Consider the following 16,539-nt stretch of genomic DNA (forward strand, 5'->3'; position numbering starts at 1 on the left):
GAACTGGTACCTGTCATATACAAGATCTTACTACCTAAGCATCTATATCTCTTTACGTCTCAGAAAAGTTGTAGTCCTAACTTAATTAAAAATTTAAGCTGGCTTTAGAGTTGAAGTGTGGCTCTCTCTTCTTCTCTAACACAAGCACATTGTTAGAAGAAAAATTCAGAGTTTCTGTCTCATATCAGAAGAGCCACCTGGTGTAGGACAGAAGAAAACCAAAAATCTAGGGACTACTGTTGTTAAAACTGTTATCTCCCCAAAATTCTACTTCTCCCCTTACTTATTTTTGACTCTTTAGTACCTTTTTTGTGGCTAAGCAACTTAAGTATATATTGACAGACTGATAGGTAAAATAAATAGATCAATAGAAAAATAGATAGATATATAGATGATAAGTAGAAGATAGGTAGATAAATAGGTGATAGAAAAATAGGTAGATCAATAAACACATAGATGATAGAAGAAAGGCAGACAGACAGACAGACAGACAGACAGACAGACAGATAGATAGATAGATAGACGATAGATAGAAGATAATAGATGTGGCAGATATACTCACATATATAATATGTGAAATTATAAACGTAAAATATTATTACGTTTTAACACATTTATATTTAATTATTTATAAGTGTATTATATCTATGTGTCTTCATATATGGTCTTACCTATTCTTCTCAATAATTCAGTGACTTTCTGGGTTCTTGGAAGATTTCCTATACCACTGGCATACCCTAAAATCCACAGGGACAAGCCATTGTGGAGAGGACCAACAGAGTTCTTAAGGAACTGTTGGCCAAGACTATCTCACCAGAGGCTAGGAGAGATCCTCATCTGGCCTTACAAGGGGCTCAGCCCAGGAAGCATTGGGCATCCCTGTCAAGAAATACACCCCTGCCCTTGGTGAGATGGAGAGATCCTATCTCCCTCCAATGGCAGCCTCCAGCCCCACTGCTAACCCGTGGGAGAAGGTTTGCTTGTGTTTTTCCTCAAACTCCCACAATGTTAATATGGGTCTCAGTAAGAGATGTATGTCCAGTCATACAGGTGGATCAGCCTGATTCCACCAAGGAGGAAATAACCCAGGAAGGGTAAAGTATATATTCCCCATTCTTGCTCTCATTGCCCCCTAATAAATTGATTTATTAATGACAGAGGTTATGGCCTTTGATTACTCATTTATTTAAAAAAAAAAGATTGGCATACTATAAAAGGGCTATTGGATCCCTCCTGAATGCTCACATATGCATTAATTGGTGGGGTGGTTTTTGTTAACTCTTATTCTTCTTAAATGTCTCAGGCAGCAGAACCAACACCAGTAGACCGCAAATAAGGTGTCTCTTCATGTGTTGATGACTCTTAGGCATCCTTCTCACAGTCCTTCACAGGTTATTCATGCCTGGTTATTTGTATTTCAAAAGACTATTATTACCTAGTACTCACCACCTTGGCAGGTCTCCAGGAATGAATGTTCTTTGAGGGTTGGTAGTCAAAGACCACAGGAGTTCATTTGACAGGCCAACCTAAGACAAACACAATCCTGAGGTGGGGTCAACAAGGTCTGAGCAAAAAAATCTGGCTCCCACTGAGTGCCCTATGTAATAAATAAAAATAGGTGGATATGAGGAAGTTAAGTTCTACAAGGCCAAAAGGAGCCAACCTAGACTCTACTTGGAGCTATCAAAGATCCTGCCTGTGCCTAGGCAACAAGGAGTGACCAAGCAGTGTTTCTGAGTGCCTAGCAACAGGTGCTGTCAGAGGCCTTGACCATGCCTAGCCAATGAGAGATGAGCATGAAATGTCAACTATCAACAGATCAGAATGCCTGGGTGCTGAGAGGGTGTATAATTTTTTCCTTGCTGTTAAATAAATGAGTCTGCTGTAAGCCTTCTACTTGACTCATGGTGTCTGTGTCCTTCGACGTTGCACCTTTTCACCCCTCCCCCAAGGACACAGCAATAATAAGCTGTTTAGCCTATTTATTAACTCAAGTTATTATTAACTAGCCCTTACAGCTTAAATTAACCCATAATTCTTACCTATGTTTAGCAATGTGACTTGATACCTTTTCTCAGTAAGTCATTCTCATCTTGCTTCCTCTGCATCTGGCTGCTGACTGACTCTGCCTTTCCTCTTCCCAGAAACCTCTTAGTCTTGTCGCCCTTCCTATACTTCCTGCCTGGCTACTGGCCAATCATCATTTTATTAAACTAATACAAGTGACAAATCTTTACAGTGTATAAGAACATTATCCCACATTTCCCTTTTTTCTTTTCAAAACAAGAACTCTAAATCTAATCTCCTTTGTTTAGCTTTTTACTGACCATTATTCATAGCAATTTGTAATCAACACACTAAACAAAGACAAACATCATAATTCATTTTTGGGGGGAATATGGGTTTAGTTTTCTAGGCTACTTCCTGCCCATTGGGGGCACTGCTACTTCCTGCCTATTGGGAGCACTGATAATCTTATGGGGACTCAAAGTTCAAGTCCTAACTGGGGTATTCTGTGAGGCTGAATCATCTCAGGCAGCAGTTTTTAGACTTTTCAGGACGTAAAACTCAAAAGAAACTGCAACTGAGGTGCTCTGAGACATTGGATCATCTGGGTCATTTGCTTCTATCAGATGTTTCAGTGGGGGCTTCCTTGATCAAACCTGATTTTTCTTGATCCAGAATGAATCCACAGACTCTCATTTCTTGTGGAAACAAAAGCAAAACCTCTTCTCCAAAGTAACATATTTTTTAATTAATCCAACCTATATATTTTGAAAATACCTTTATTTCAAAATAAATTGGTTATATTAATTCAGCAGCATTTATAATCAAATGTCTTTTAGCAACTATTATTCCTTAACACTCAAACAATTCAAAGACAGCACAATAGCATACAGTATCCATATTCTCTGTGTATTTTTCATATTTACCTGACTTTTTAAAAAATTTGGTTTTTGAGACAGGGTTTCTCTGTGTATCTTTGGCTATCCTGGAACTCACTCTGTAGACCAGGCTGGCCTCGAACTCACAGAGATCTGTCTACCTTGGCCTCCCCAGTGCTGGGATTAAAGGCATGGACTGTAGGTGGAGACTGCTCATTTGTTTCTTGCCTGGTCAAACCCGAATATTCACAGAGAAACTATATTAAATACAACAATGTTTGGCCAATGATTCAGGCATATTTCTAGTTAGCTCTTACATCTTGAATTAACCCATTTCTATTAATTATATACATCGTCACATAGCTGTGGCTTACTGGTAAGGATATGGCATTGGTCCTCTTTGGCAGCTACATGGCATCTCCTTGACTCTGCTTACTTTCTGTATATCTCATTCTGCCTGGCTATATTCTGTTCTTGCATGGGCCAAAGGAACTTGTTTATTAACTAATGGTAATAAAACATATTCATAGCATACAGAGAGGAATCCCACATCAGTGTGCAACCATGCTGGACTACTCTATTTCTTTTATTTTTATTATTTTTTTATTTTTATCTCATTCTAAGGATTCCTAGAGGTAGGACCACCATTTTGGACTGAGGTAGAGGTAAGAGCCAGTGGCTAGCTGTTTTGCTTTTATGATCTTCAGGCTATTCCTCAATATCTATGTCTGAGTTTTTATTAGTCATGCTAGAGCAACTGTGGTAGTTTTAAGAGGAAATATATACACCATGGGCTTGGGCTTTGAACACTTGATTCTCAGTTGGTGGCATTGTTTGGAGAGAGTGTGTCACTGAAGGTGGTCTTTGAGATTCTATAGCTTGCTCCTGATTCCAGTTGGCTCTCTTTGGTTTATACTTGCAGTTTGAAGACATGAGCACTCTGTTTCTTGCTCCTGCCACCATGCCTGTTCCTTTCTGCTATGTCTCCCCACAAGGACAGGTTCTTTCTGAAGCTATAAGCCATATAACTATGATCTTCTTCCATGAGTTTCTTTCAGTCATGGCATTTTATCACAGCAAAAGTAACAAACACACAAAGGAGTAACTTTATATTTTTCATTGGAATTTAGTTTCAAATATCCATGTTTATTTTTCTTCTTCCTTGTGTTCATTCAGTTTTATTGTTTCTATATACCCATCTTAATTTTATATAATGGATTTTCATCTCTGCTACTGTACTTTTGAAATTTTGTCACTTTTAGAAAATTAGGTTAAACTCTCTGATTATTTAAATTGTTTTAATTTTTGCAACAGCTTAACCTTCTTGCACCCCTGAAATTTTGTCAGCTATACCCAAGATATACATCTGTTCTGATTTATTTTCTAGTGACTGCCTCCCACCAAAGGTTACTTAAACATTACTGTTTCTATGCATATACATAATTTTGTTTTATGATTGAATATTATAGGTACCCATTCCAGTGATTCTGAATTGCATTATATCCTAAGAAAAAAAATTGACCTAGAAAGCAGTTCACTTATATGGATTCAAACTCCAAACTTTGTGTCCTGTGGTGTGTAGCGGCTGGTCTATTTGTGTAGTTATTACAGCTTCTTGCTGCTGCTATTTTTACTTTTGCTTCCTGGGAGTTTCACCTGCACCTGAATATGTTGGTGGTCAGCCAATGGTTTGGGCACAGCTTATCCTCAGATATTGGAGGTTCACCATCACTGTACTCTTGTTTATGGAATTTTCTCCTAAATTAAACTACTGTCCTTTGACATATCATTTTTTCCCCCACAGGAACAGGCTAAGCAACACATGCATGTTTTGTCAAATTCAATAAACATTCATAAATCTCATCTAATATAGCTGATTTTCATGGACACATTTTTGTCTGCCCTGCCAGTTCTCATCAGAAACTCTGGTATTGCTGCCCTCCTCCCACCACCACATACAGTTTAGCAGTCATACACAATTAGGTGAGAGTTCATGATCACACGTTGTGTTTTGCTCTCTTACAGATCTCTTGCTTCCAAAATTCGCCTCCTAATTTTTTTCAGCTTTAGACTTTTCCCTAAAACCATTATATGGAGATGTTTTACTTTTTCTTCTATTTCAGCCATGAAGGTAGAGAAAAAACTCAGAAAAGGAAACCAGATACTTGTGCTTTACAGTGTTGAAAATATATTATCTTTATGCAAATATGTATGCATGCACTTCATTTTTTAAAAATTTTCATTGGAATAAGCTCCAACCAGATACTCCACTTTGATGTAATTAGTGGAAGTTTAGTAGGTATAATCTCCCACTTAACTTTTTGATATAAGAATTTTCTCTTTTCATTGGTGCAAAAACAATACATGTTCAGTAGGAACTATACATGAAACTTGAAGATTTTATCTTTCCCTAGGCTGGCATCATGCATTACAGAACTCACTTGAGATGCTGGCAGCAGCAATAAGCTACAGTTTCAGTTAGCCAGGTGATCATGTCGATAAACAAACATTACTCTGTTATACCATATTCCTAAGTTAGGATCTTAATTAGTATTGGTGTAACATATTAAATGCACTTTTCCTTAAACAATATTTTCAACTTAATAGTGGTTTTATTCGAATACAACTCTATCAAAAGCCAAGGGCCATCTGTATTTTGAAAAGTCTAAAAGGAACTTATGGGTTCAAATAGTCATTTGAAAGTTTGGTAGCAAATTGACATTTGAGGTTTTGTTAATGTTTATTTATTGGCATCACATGGACAGAAAATCAAGTCCATCTCTAATATCTTCCCCACATCCATGAAAGAATCAATTGCTAAACCACTGATTAGGTTATCTCAGAAACAATTTCATGTATTAGAAAGTTATAAATTCTCTATCTTGTGAAAAAGAATTAATTATACAAACCCTATTAAAATATGACTTGGTAAAGCACACTGAGCCAACAAAAAAATGATGGCATGATTGTAGCTTATTTGCCCTTTTGAAAATTATTAACTTGTCTGGATTATTTGATAAAGATTACCAAGAAATCCTATTAATTCTTGATCTCCACATAGAGAGGCTTACAAGTCAATGCAACATTATTATTTTACAAAACTAGGTTATAAAATATTCACTTAGAAATTGAGTTCAGCTTTCTGAATTTTCATTCTTTCTTATAAACATTTGAATAAATTTAGAACGCTAATAGAAAATGTTTTGATTTAGGAGAAAAATATGTCTTTGAACTCCTACAAATGTATCTACCAAAGTGAAAAATGCTTTGAACAATTATCAATTTTAACATCTATGTCTTTCCAAGTATAAAAACACATAACAGTGGGAATCTCCTAATGTTCAGCAATCTTGGTTTATCAAAAGTCATTGATTCCACTTGTACGTCAAGAGTACCAGGAAATAGTGTTGTAACAATAGGCAACCTTCAGTAAGCATGTGGCACCTCTCAAGATGGGTAGCAATTTGAACAACATTCTTTAGCATTTCAGAAGCACAATATTGAGTGCCTCTTTAGAAAATAAAAAGCGCCACACTAGTGGAATTTAAGTGCAAAATACGAGTAGACCAACAGTGGGAAAGCACATAGTTGTATGAAAAACAGTTGGTGTGACAATTTGAACTTTGCATGGTGACCTGAATTGTCATCTATGGCTAAATTATGGGTCATAAAGTAAGAGCATTCAAGCTTGACCTGATTCTTTCTTCAGAATGTCCCAAACAGCTTTCCCTTCACTGTCTTTCTTTGTTCAGATTTTATAAGAATTCCAATAACAAAATGATATAAGGAAAAACTGAAGGTGATGGCAGGAGGAGGGGGCGAGTGCATTGAGTGAAAATGGCTCCCAGAGACTCATATATTTGAATGTTTGGTTCCCAATGGGTGGAACCATTTGAGAAAGATTAGGAGGTGTGACCTTGATGGAGGAGGTATGTCACTAGGGGTCAGGCTTTGAAGTTTCAAAAGGTCATGCCATTTCAAGTAAGCTCTGTTTGCTTCATGCTTGTGGATTGGTGTAAGTTCTCAACTACTGCTTCAGTGCAGTATCTACCTGCCTTTTCACATGCTCCCCACTATGTTAGTCCTGAATTTTAACCCTCTGCAACTATTAGCTCCGAATTAAGTGCTTTCTTTTATAAGTTGCCTTAATCATGGTGTCTTATCACAGCAATTGAAAAGTAACAAAGAAAAGGAAGATAATGTTTTATATGAGAAAAATAACTGCATTTTCTTCTGCTTTATTTTTAAATAGTTTTTTATTTAAGTTTTAAAATGATTTCTTTAGTTTTCTTTTATGTGCATTAGTGTTTTTCCTGCCTTCTTATCTGTGTGAGGGTATTGGATACTCTGGAACTGGAACTACAGACAGTTATGAACTGTCATATGGATGCTGGGAATTGAACCCTGGTCCTCCAGAAGAACAGTCAGTGCTCTTAACCACTGAACATTCTCTTTAGTACCTATTTTTAAGTAAAGCTCCCTATAACTTTTTTCCTGGTTTCCCCACAATTTGTACAGAAATAGCAAGACCATTTCTGCGTGTATTAGTTTTTAGGTAAGCACAAAAAATAATAAATCAAGATTCAATGACACTTTACAAAGTGAACTTGCCTGTGGATCCACCACCTAGATGAGTAAATAAAATATTCCAGAATCATTAATATTCATTATTTCTCTCATATTCCTTCCAAATTTTCTCTTCCCTAAAGGAAGAAACTATCATGAGTTCCATCAGCATAGCTAATGTTTGGCAGGTTTTGATTTTTATAAAAATGAAATAATAAGCTGGGATGAGTGAGACATGGTTGTAATACCAGCACACAAGTGTCAGAAGCAAGATTACCATAAGTTCGAGGTCAACTTGGTCTACATAGCAAGCCTCAGGTCAGCCTGGAACTCATTAAAAAAAAAAAAAACTTGGCTCAAAAAAAGTAGTAACATTCATATTCTTTTTGTTTATTATTTCTTCCTCAACAATTTGCTGTTGTGAAACAGAACTGCCATCACGTATTTAAGTAAAGTCCTTTGTTACATACTATTCCATTTTGACACTAAGTCAGACTGTATTTCTGTGGATGAACAATTTTGGATGCATTTAGTTTTATCTTTTATGAATAGTGTTCCTCTAAAATATTCTTAATATTTTTAACTTAATATTTTTGTTTTATTTTATTTTTATGTATGACTGCCCTGCATGTATGTATTTGCACTATGTGCATGTAATGCCCTTAGAGGCCAGAAGAGAGTTTCAGATCCCCTGAAACTGTGAGTCACCATATATTGCTGAGAACTGAACCCGGACCTCTAACTGCTAAGCCAGCTTTTCAGTTCTTTACACTATTCGTGTACATCTCTTTTGGAACATGAATTTATGTACGAATCTTTTGTGTACACCTGGATATAAAATTGATCTTAGAGTACACTGGTGATTATTTTAGCAAATACTGCCATTTAAGACTATTTTGAACAGATATTGACATGTTTTAAGACTTTTATTTGAATTATAAGTTGAATTAAAGTTCCTTCAGCAGCAATCCAGCTACATGCAAACACAGAATCAGAGAGTAATAGATAACAGTGAGTATGATTCCCATTTACTCACATATTCACTTAACAAGCTGTTGACAATCTGTCTGTTTCATTGGTTGCTTGGTTGCTCAGCTGGTTAGTTGGTAAGTGTGAGGAACAGAATTTCACAATGTAGTTAGGTTGGTCTGAATCTTACCATGTAGTCCAATTTCATCTAAAGCTCACAGTGATCATTCTGTTTCAGCCTCCTGAAAGCTGAGATTACATGCAGCATGCATGACTGCTAGGCACAGGCAGTGCAGCCTAGGACAGATAAGTCTGTTTGCAACAAGTAATTCTACAATGTTGCCTATTAAAATCAAGTCCATTTTTGCCTTACATGGTGGTACATGCCTTTAAGCCTTTAATTCTACCCTTTGAGAGGCAGAGATAGGAGTTTGGGCTCAGTGTGTTCAAGGCCAGCCAGGGCAACATAGGGAGACCCTGTCTCAAAAAAAAAAAAAGGGAAGAAACAAAGCAAAGAAGAAAATGACAAAAAGTCATATCCATTTAGCAGGAAGTATTTGTGGTCCTATGTCATTATTTAAGTTATGCATTACCCCAAATCCACATACAGAAAAATTTTAAGCCCCAGTATCAAAGAATTTAACTTTATTTAGAGAAAAGACCATTAAATTATAAATTAAGATAAAAATAAGTTTATATACTTGAACGTAATATAGCCAATGCCTTTATAAAAGCAATAAGATAGGGCTGGAGAGATGGGTCAATGGATAAGAGCACTTGCTCCTCTTGCAGATGAGCAGTTTGTTCCCAACATTCACTTGATAGCTTACAAGCAACTTATCTCGATCCAGTTGGAGAGGATCTGACACCACTTTCTGGCTTCTGTAGGCTTAAGACATACATATAGTACACACATATATACGCAGCCAAAGCATTCACACACATAAAATAAAAATAAGTAAATTAATTTTTAAATGATAAGAATAAAGAAAACCAAAAAGAGTAAAAAGAGGGATTAAAACTGTAATGATTAATTTGTGTATCCGTGTTACTGGGACCCAAATATGTAGTTAAATGTGACTTCTGAGTGTGTTTGTAAAAATGTTTCTAGTTAGATTGACATTTGAACTGATGGACTCAATGAAGCAGATGGGCATCATTAGGCAGGCATCTCTGTGGGTAAAGGGCTGAATAAGAGAACAGGCAGAAGAATGCACTCTGCCTGCTAAGCTAGGACATCAATCCTCTTTTGTGCTTAGACTGAGGACATTAGATTCCCTACTTCACAGTGCTTGACTGACTTCATTGCTGTCTTTATTTGTAGACAGCAGGTTATGATACTTCTTGCCCTGGATAATTGTATGAGCCCATCTCTGATTTGTTGTGCTTCTCCATAACACATGACTAACACACAAAGAAGAAAGAGCACATGTTGTATGATGAGAAGGCAAGCAAAAGACATGAGAGAAGAAACCAGATACACCAACACTTTGATTTTGTATTTCAGCCTCCAAAACTGTGAGAAAACAGATTTTCTTTGTTTTAGCCATTCGGACTTTAGTATTTTCCTATAGTACCCCTGTTCTTTTTGTTGGTCTCTCTTGCTGTGATAAATACCACTACCAAAACTAACTTGGGAGAGGAAGGGGTTTATTTCACCTTATACTTCCAAGTCACAGTCAGTCACCAGTAGAAGCCAGGGCAGAAACTAAAGCAAGAACTGAAACTGCATTGACTTGCCTACTACTTGAACAGGGGTGTTGCTGCCTAAAGTGGGTTGGGAACACCCAAATCACCATCAATCAAGACTGTCTTTCACAAGCATGGCCACAGGTCAGTGTGAGCACTTGTAAGTCTTCAACTGAGGTCTCCTTTTCCCTGGTTACTTTAGGTTTTGGCAAGTTAATGACAAAAGCTAATCAGGATGCATCATATTTGGCCAACAACTGTTGGTATCACACTGAGATCCCGATGCATAAAGGAAAGAAATTAAACTAAAGGCATGCGCCCCACCACCTGTCTCAATTATCATTTTAACAATAGAATTATGTTAAGAATATATAAAACTGGACTGGAGAGATGTTCAGCAGTTAAGGGCACTAGCAGAGGACCTGTGTTCAGGTCACAGTACCCATATAGTGGCTCACAACCATTCAGTTCCAGAGGATCCAACACCTACTTCGGGCTTTCACAGACATCAGACACATACATATGTCTCATACATATACATGCAGACAGAACATTCATGCATATAGAATAAAATTTAAACTCTCTAAAAAATAGTTTGAAAGAATAGGAAAAGGATTTTCTATACCTAACAATAAAAAGTTAAAACTCCAATAAAGAAATGGGCCAAGTTTTCAACAGATAGTTCACCAAAGAATCTGTGCAAATGCTATACAAGCACATATATAGCAAATGAAGATGTGGTGGATAACATGTTTGCCACAAATATAAGGACCTTGCTTTAGATCACTGGGACCCATGTGAAAAGCCAGGTGTGAAAATGTGAGCCTGTATCTCGAGCCATGGGATCAGAGACAGGAGTCTCTGTGGACCTTGCTGCCAGCCAGCTTAGGCAATTGGTAAGCTCCGGGTCCAGTGAGCAACTCTATATCAAAACCCAGAACAGAGAGTGCTAGCAGGAGTGAACCAAGCTCATTCTCTGGCCTCCACATATGTGAGCGCGTGCATGCACACCCACACATACATGCATGCATGCACACGCACACACACACACACACACACACACACACACACACACAGTGAAACTGCAGCTATAGGCTAGAAGAGTTTTACAGTACATATATAATAAAAGATTTGTCACTAAAATACGTAAAAGCTCTTAGCACCCAACAATAACCTCTAACACATGTCCTTAAAATAGACAACATATCTGAAAAATCACTTCACCCAGGATGACATACTTCACAGGTGTCAAATGAGCATTTTTCTTAGGGGAAGACACTGTTCAGTTTTTGTGAAACTGAAAGTAAAATCACAGTGACATCCAGCGCCACACATTTTAGAATGATTTACATGAACAGTGCAGACCATACCAAGTGTTGCTGAGGCTCAGGAAGAAATGAAACTCTCATTCATTGCCTGTGGCTGCACAACTCAGTACAGCCGTTTTGGAGAACACTTTGGCAGTTTTCTTACAAGCATACATTTAGACATACCATCCAGAAATTCCACTCCTGGGCTTCTATCCAAGTGGAATGAAAATCCACGTTAACACAAAAACTTGTTTAAGAATGTTCATAGCAACTTTATGTGTAATTATCCACAACTGGAAACAACTCAAACTGCAAGGAGAACCTAGAATCTCTGTGACAGTGAAATGAAAAAGTAAAACATAACGCAGCCATACAATGGAACACTATTCAGCAATAAAAAGGAACTATCGATTCATGCAAGAACATGAATGAGCCTCTAAGTCATTCCACAATGTGATACATATACATTGTATGATTCCATTTACATAATATCCTTGAAAAAGGCAAAACTATAAGGATGCAAAACAGATAGGCAATTGTCAGGAAATAATGGTATAATGTGCAGGTGATAAACAATACTTTTAAGTAGGGAGACTATGATAGCACTGGATATTAAGGTTTCCCTAGATGACCAAAAGAAGTTTAGTTGGAAAGGGTTTCTTTCCTCTTACATTTTCAGGTTCATCACAGAAGGAAGTCAGGACAGGAACTCAAGCAGGACAGGAACCTGGAAGCAGGAGCTGATGCACAGGCCCTGGATGGATACTGCTTACTGACTTTCTGCTCATGGCTTGCTCAACCTGCTTTCTTAGAGAGCCCAGGATCACAAGCAAGGGATAATACACGGTGGGCTGGGCCCTCTCCTATCAATCACTAAGAAAATGCCCTACAGGCTTGCCTACAGCCCAGTCTAGTGGAGTCTACTGAGGTTCTCTCTTCCCAAATGACTATAGCATTTGTCAAATTGACACAATACTAGCCAGCACAGTGGTAGATACATAGCAATATATTTGTCATGAAACATTCACCAAACGAGTGGTTTTTCCTGTGTATGAATGGCTTTTTAAATAGTGATAGACTCAGATATCCAGAAATCAAATATCAGACTTTTCCTGAAAAAGGACCATTTACATAGCCTTCTAAACATGATAATAAGTTCAATGATAAATAATTGCAGAGTAAAATATGCTGTGGATTATGCAGAGAGACGGAAACAATTTATGACTGCTAAGCAGGAAGCTAAAGATTCAGCTATGGGTGAATTTATGGGACCTATTCTGTGCCCTGCATGATGGTGGTGAGAGGGGTAGCTACTGATATATTTTGAAAAAGAAGACTGCTCTGGCTAGCTTTACATTTTCTAGAAGCCATTCTGCTTGTGAAATTGAGAACGGATTTGACATGTAAGGAAGAGTGAAGGCAGAGAGATCAGTTAGATTTTTGCTACCGTCCAAATGAGATGCAGAAAGCTTGGGCTCAGACAGTTGTCACAGAAATACAGAGTAGGTGAAGGTTTCTGAGCCCTGTGGAGTGTAGGTACATAAGCTCAAGAGAGCTGGAGGGGAAGTAATGACCCGAGCAAAGGATCATTTAACTTTCAAAGGCTTCGCACTCTCTTGGTTTAGTCATAAGAGGGAGAATCAGTACTTTTGGGGCCTATTGAAATTTCCATGATATGAATACACATGAATCCCACACCATCTTTTAAAAACTGACAAAATTTCACATGTTTTTCAAAGGTTTCAATGAAATTCAAATGGCAACCTGTAACCGATAAAATGACCCGTATCTAGGATAGGCATATGTCCCATTTTGCTTATATGTTGTCCTCATTTATTCCAGATCTCAGAGCATAATTATGACTATAGGATACTTTTTAATGTATTTTTAATAGTTTTTTCAGAATTTCATGCATGTTTTTATCTTATTCACCATACTCCCCCCATCAGCTCTTTCCAGATCCACCGCTCCCCCTTTCCTGTCCACCGAACCTTGTATCTTTTGGTGTTCTTTCCTGCACCAAGGCCAATTTGTGCTACCCAAATATTCTTGGGTGTGTGACTCTCAAGTGGGATACAGTCTACTCATCAGATGCTACACTTTTAGGTAGAGCTGATGCTTCCTCCCACAACAGTTAAGATTTGCAATAGCCCCTGATTTGGGATGGGACATTGTGTCCAACTTCATGACCATGGGATATTAATAGCAGCACCTCCAGCCATCTCAAAAGTGCCAGTCTGGAGGTCAATTTTGATGGTTACCCCCAACCAACAGATACTTCTTCACATGAATATTCTTCTAGAGAAGACATATCAATATATTCATAAATTCAACTTTGGAATAAAAAAGTCAGATTTGTTTGTATTTGAAAGTCAATAGAAAAGTAAAATATAATGGAAAGCTATAAATGGACAGAAAAGTCAACCATTAAATAACATAAGAATAAATCCAAATGATCACTGAGTCTTTTTCATTCACTTTCTTCTTCTACTATTTTGTACTGACTGGGTGTAAAATTTAAAGCCTTCCTGTCACTCTGCCTGAAAATTCCAACAGAGTGCCCTTAGGCCTCGAAAGGAATTAGGAGGTTGTGGCTGGTTGCTAGGTCCCTGACTGTTCTCCTTTCAAAGTGTCATCCTTCATTCTGTCTCCTATAATCCTATGAGAAACCAAAGCATGCTTGCTCAGTAGGGCTCCTTGTGAATGATCTAGTATTCTGCACTAAATCATCACCTCACTCATAGGATCACATAGGGCAGGCAGAAGAGAAAGAAGCATAACAACTTTGTTTTCTGGCACACTGTTCTATCACATCAAGATTGGTTTTTGATGCACCCCAAACTCTTTTCTTCACACTCTGACCATGATGTTAAAATATAATTCTGGCCTGTGTGAGCCAATATAAAAGTGATGGACAAACAGAGTCCTAGGACAAAGAAGACTAAGGAATTTTTTTTTTAAAAAAAATTATTATTTCTATCCATTCTATCTCTATGAGGGACTTGCAATAACATGGATGATCAGTGGTTGGAATAAATTACATTTAGTAGTAATCATATGAGAACCCATTAAGTTACTCCCATTTTAAAAAAATCTTTTTTGCTTGATCTTCAGTTTTAAAATAGATTCAGAGTCTTGCAAACACTTCTTAGATTCAATACCTTGAATGAAGTACTAACCACTAACCCAAACAATTAATACTTGCCTTTTTATTCTTTTAGAAATACCTGCAACTGTCTGATGCCTTTAGGTTTTCTAAAATGAGATGTAATTTGCATAAGGCTAGTATTCCTGAGGTCTGTATCTCTTCAGTTCTCAAAAGACCCTTCCCCATCTACTCTTTTATTTCAGGAATCTGTCTGACAGATAATTACAGTCTAATTCTAGGCACAACAAGAAACATCCATGTCACCAGTTTCCTTCACGAAAGGAGCTGATATACTCTTTCAGTTTACTAAAATCTAAAAGGAATCTCTACATAGTGCATCCATAAAAGTTGTTCAGACATGGAAAGTATGGGCTCATGCAAAGAAGTCAAAAACATGGGTCACCTTTTCAGTTCTCTTACCCACAATGGGGACCAGAATGAAAACTGAATCAGTTGTCACAACCATCTGTTCTGTTATTTATTGCTCTGGACTGTAATTTATCTATTTATATATGTCATTCCTCTAAACGCCACTGATCACTTGAGGGCAAAAATTGTTTCCTCCTCATCTTTGTTTCCCTGACACCTACCATGAAAGGAATTCGGTAACTTGTTGAATGAACAGACAAGATCACCTTTGATTTTTGTTTGAAGCCATATGTAACCCTTGTTCCACTGAATTTTATATAGTGAATGTTCTGTCAGTGTTAAGTGGTATAGGAGGTCCTTCTGTTTATGTGTTGCTTTCATTGGTTAATCAATAAAGACACTACTTGGCCTGATAGGGCAGAACTTAGGTAGGTGGAAAAGACAGAACTGAATTCTGGGAGAAAGGAAGCAGAGTCAAAGAGACACCATGGAGTTGCCATAGACAGACATGCCGATTCTTTCCCAGTAGGCCACTGCCATGTGGTGATACAGATTAATAGAAATGGGTTAAATCAAGATGTGAGAGTTAGCCAATAAGAGGCTAGAGATAACGGGCCAAGCAGTAATTTAATTAATACAATTTCTGTGTGGTTATTTCAGGTGTAAACTAGCTGGGCAGCCAGGACAAACAGTGAGTCGGCTCTCCTTGTAACAGTTAAGTGCTGTGTATTATAATGGGGTTGGTAGAATCATGCTACAGATTCCTACTGGCTGTTTCATGTTTAGGAACATTGAAAGCAAAATAAATTTTAGTAGTTTAAACACAAAGCCATGATTGGAGTGTTTACACCATGAAAATTGGAAGACATTATTGTTTTGCACCCTCATCCTCTAGAGCCCATCATTAAATAGCTGAGAGCCCACAGGTAGTATGCTTTCCTAAGGCTTCTGTTAGTCAGATTTTCATTGCTGGGACAAAAATCTCTTTAAAGGAAGAAGGATTTCTTTTTCCTCAAAGACAAAGATATTTTATTTTGCAGTCTCTTGGCCTTTTTCCCTTTGGGAAGAGCTTATGAAAGAATGCTGTTTACTTTACAAAAGTCAAGAAGCAAAGACACAAAAGGGAGGTGGGGTCCCAATATCTCTACCAAGAAAGTGCCACTCTCTTAACTTCCTTGCTAGGCCTTAGCAAATAATTCTTAACTGTTTTGTTAGAGAACATATTTCCTCAAGGAGGGACTGATCAACAAGCCCTGAAAAGCAGGACGTAAAGACTGGTAATAGGTGGTCTAACTAGGCCATAAGTAGTAGCAGTGCTCAATCCAGATGGACCAGCTCACAGGTCCAAAACAAAACACAATGAAAAATCAGTGGTAAACAAATAACATAAAATATCTCGGAGTAACGCTAACCAAACAAGTGGAAGACTTGTATGATAAGAACTTTAAATCTTTGAAGAAAGAAATTGAAGAAAACACCTGAAAGTTCAAATATCTCCCATGCTCTTGGGTAGGTAGAATTAACATAGAAAAAAAAATGAAATCTTACCAAAAGCAATCTACAGATTAATGCAATGCCCATCAAAATCCTAGCCAAATTTTTC

Source organism: Myodes glareolus, chromosome X (genome assembly GCF_982192425.1).
Source record: "Myodes glareolus chromosome X, mMyoGla1.1, whole genome shotgun sequence".
Lineage (NCBI taxonomy): Eukaryota > Metazoa > Chordata > Mammalia > Rodentia > Cricetidae > Myodes > Myodes glareolus.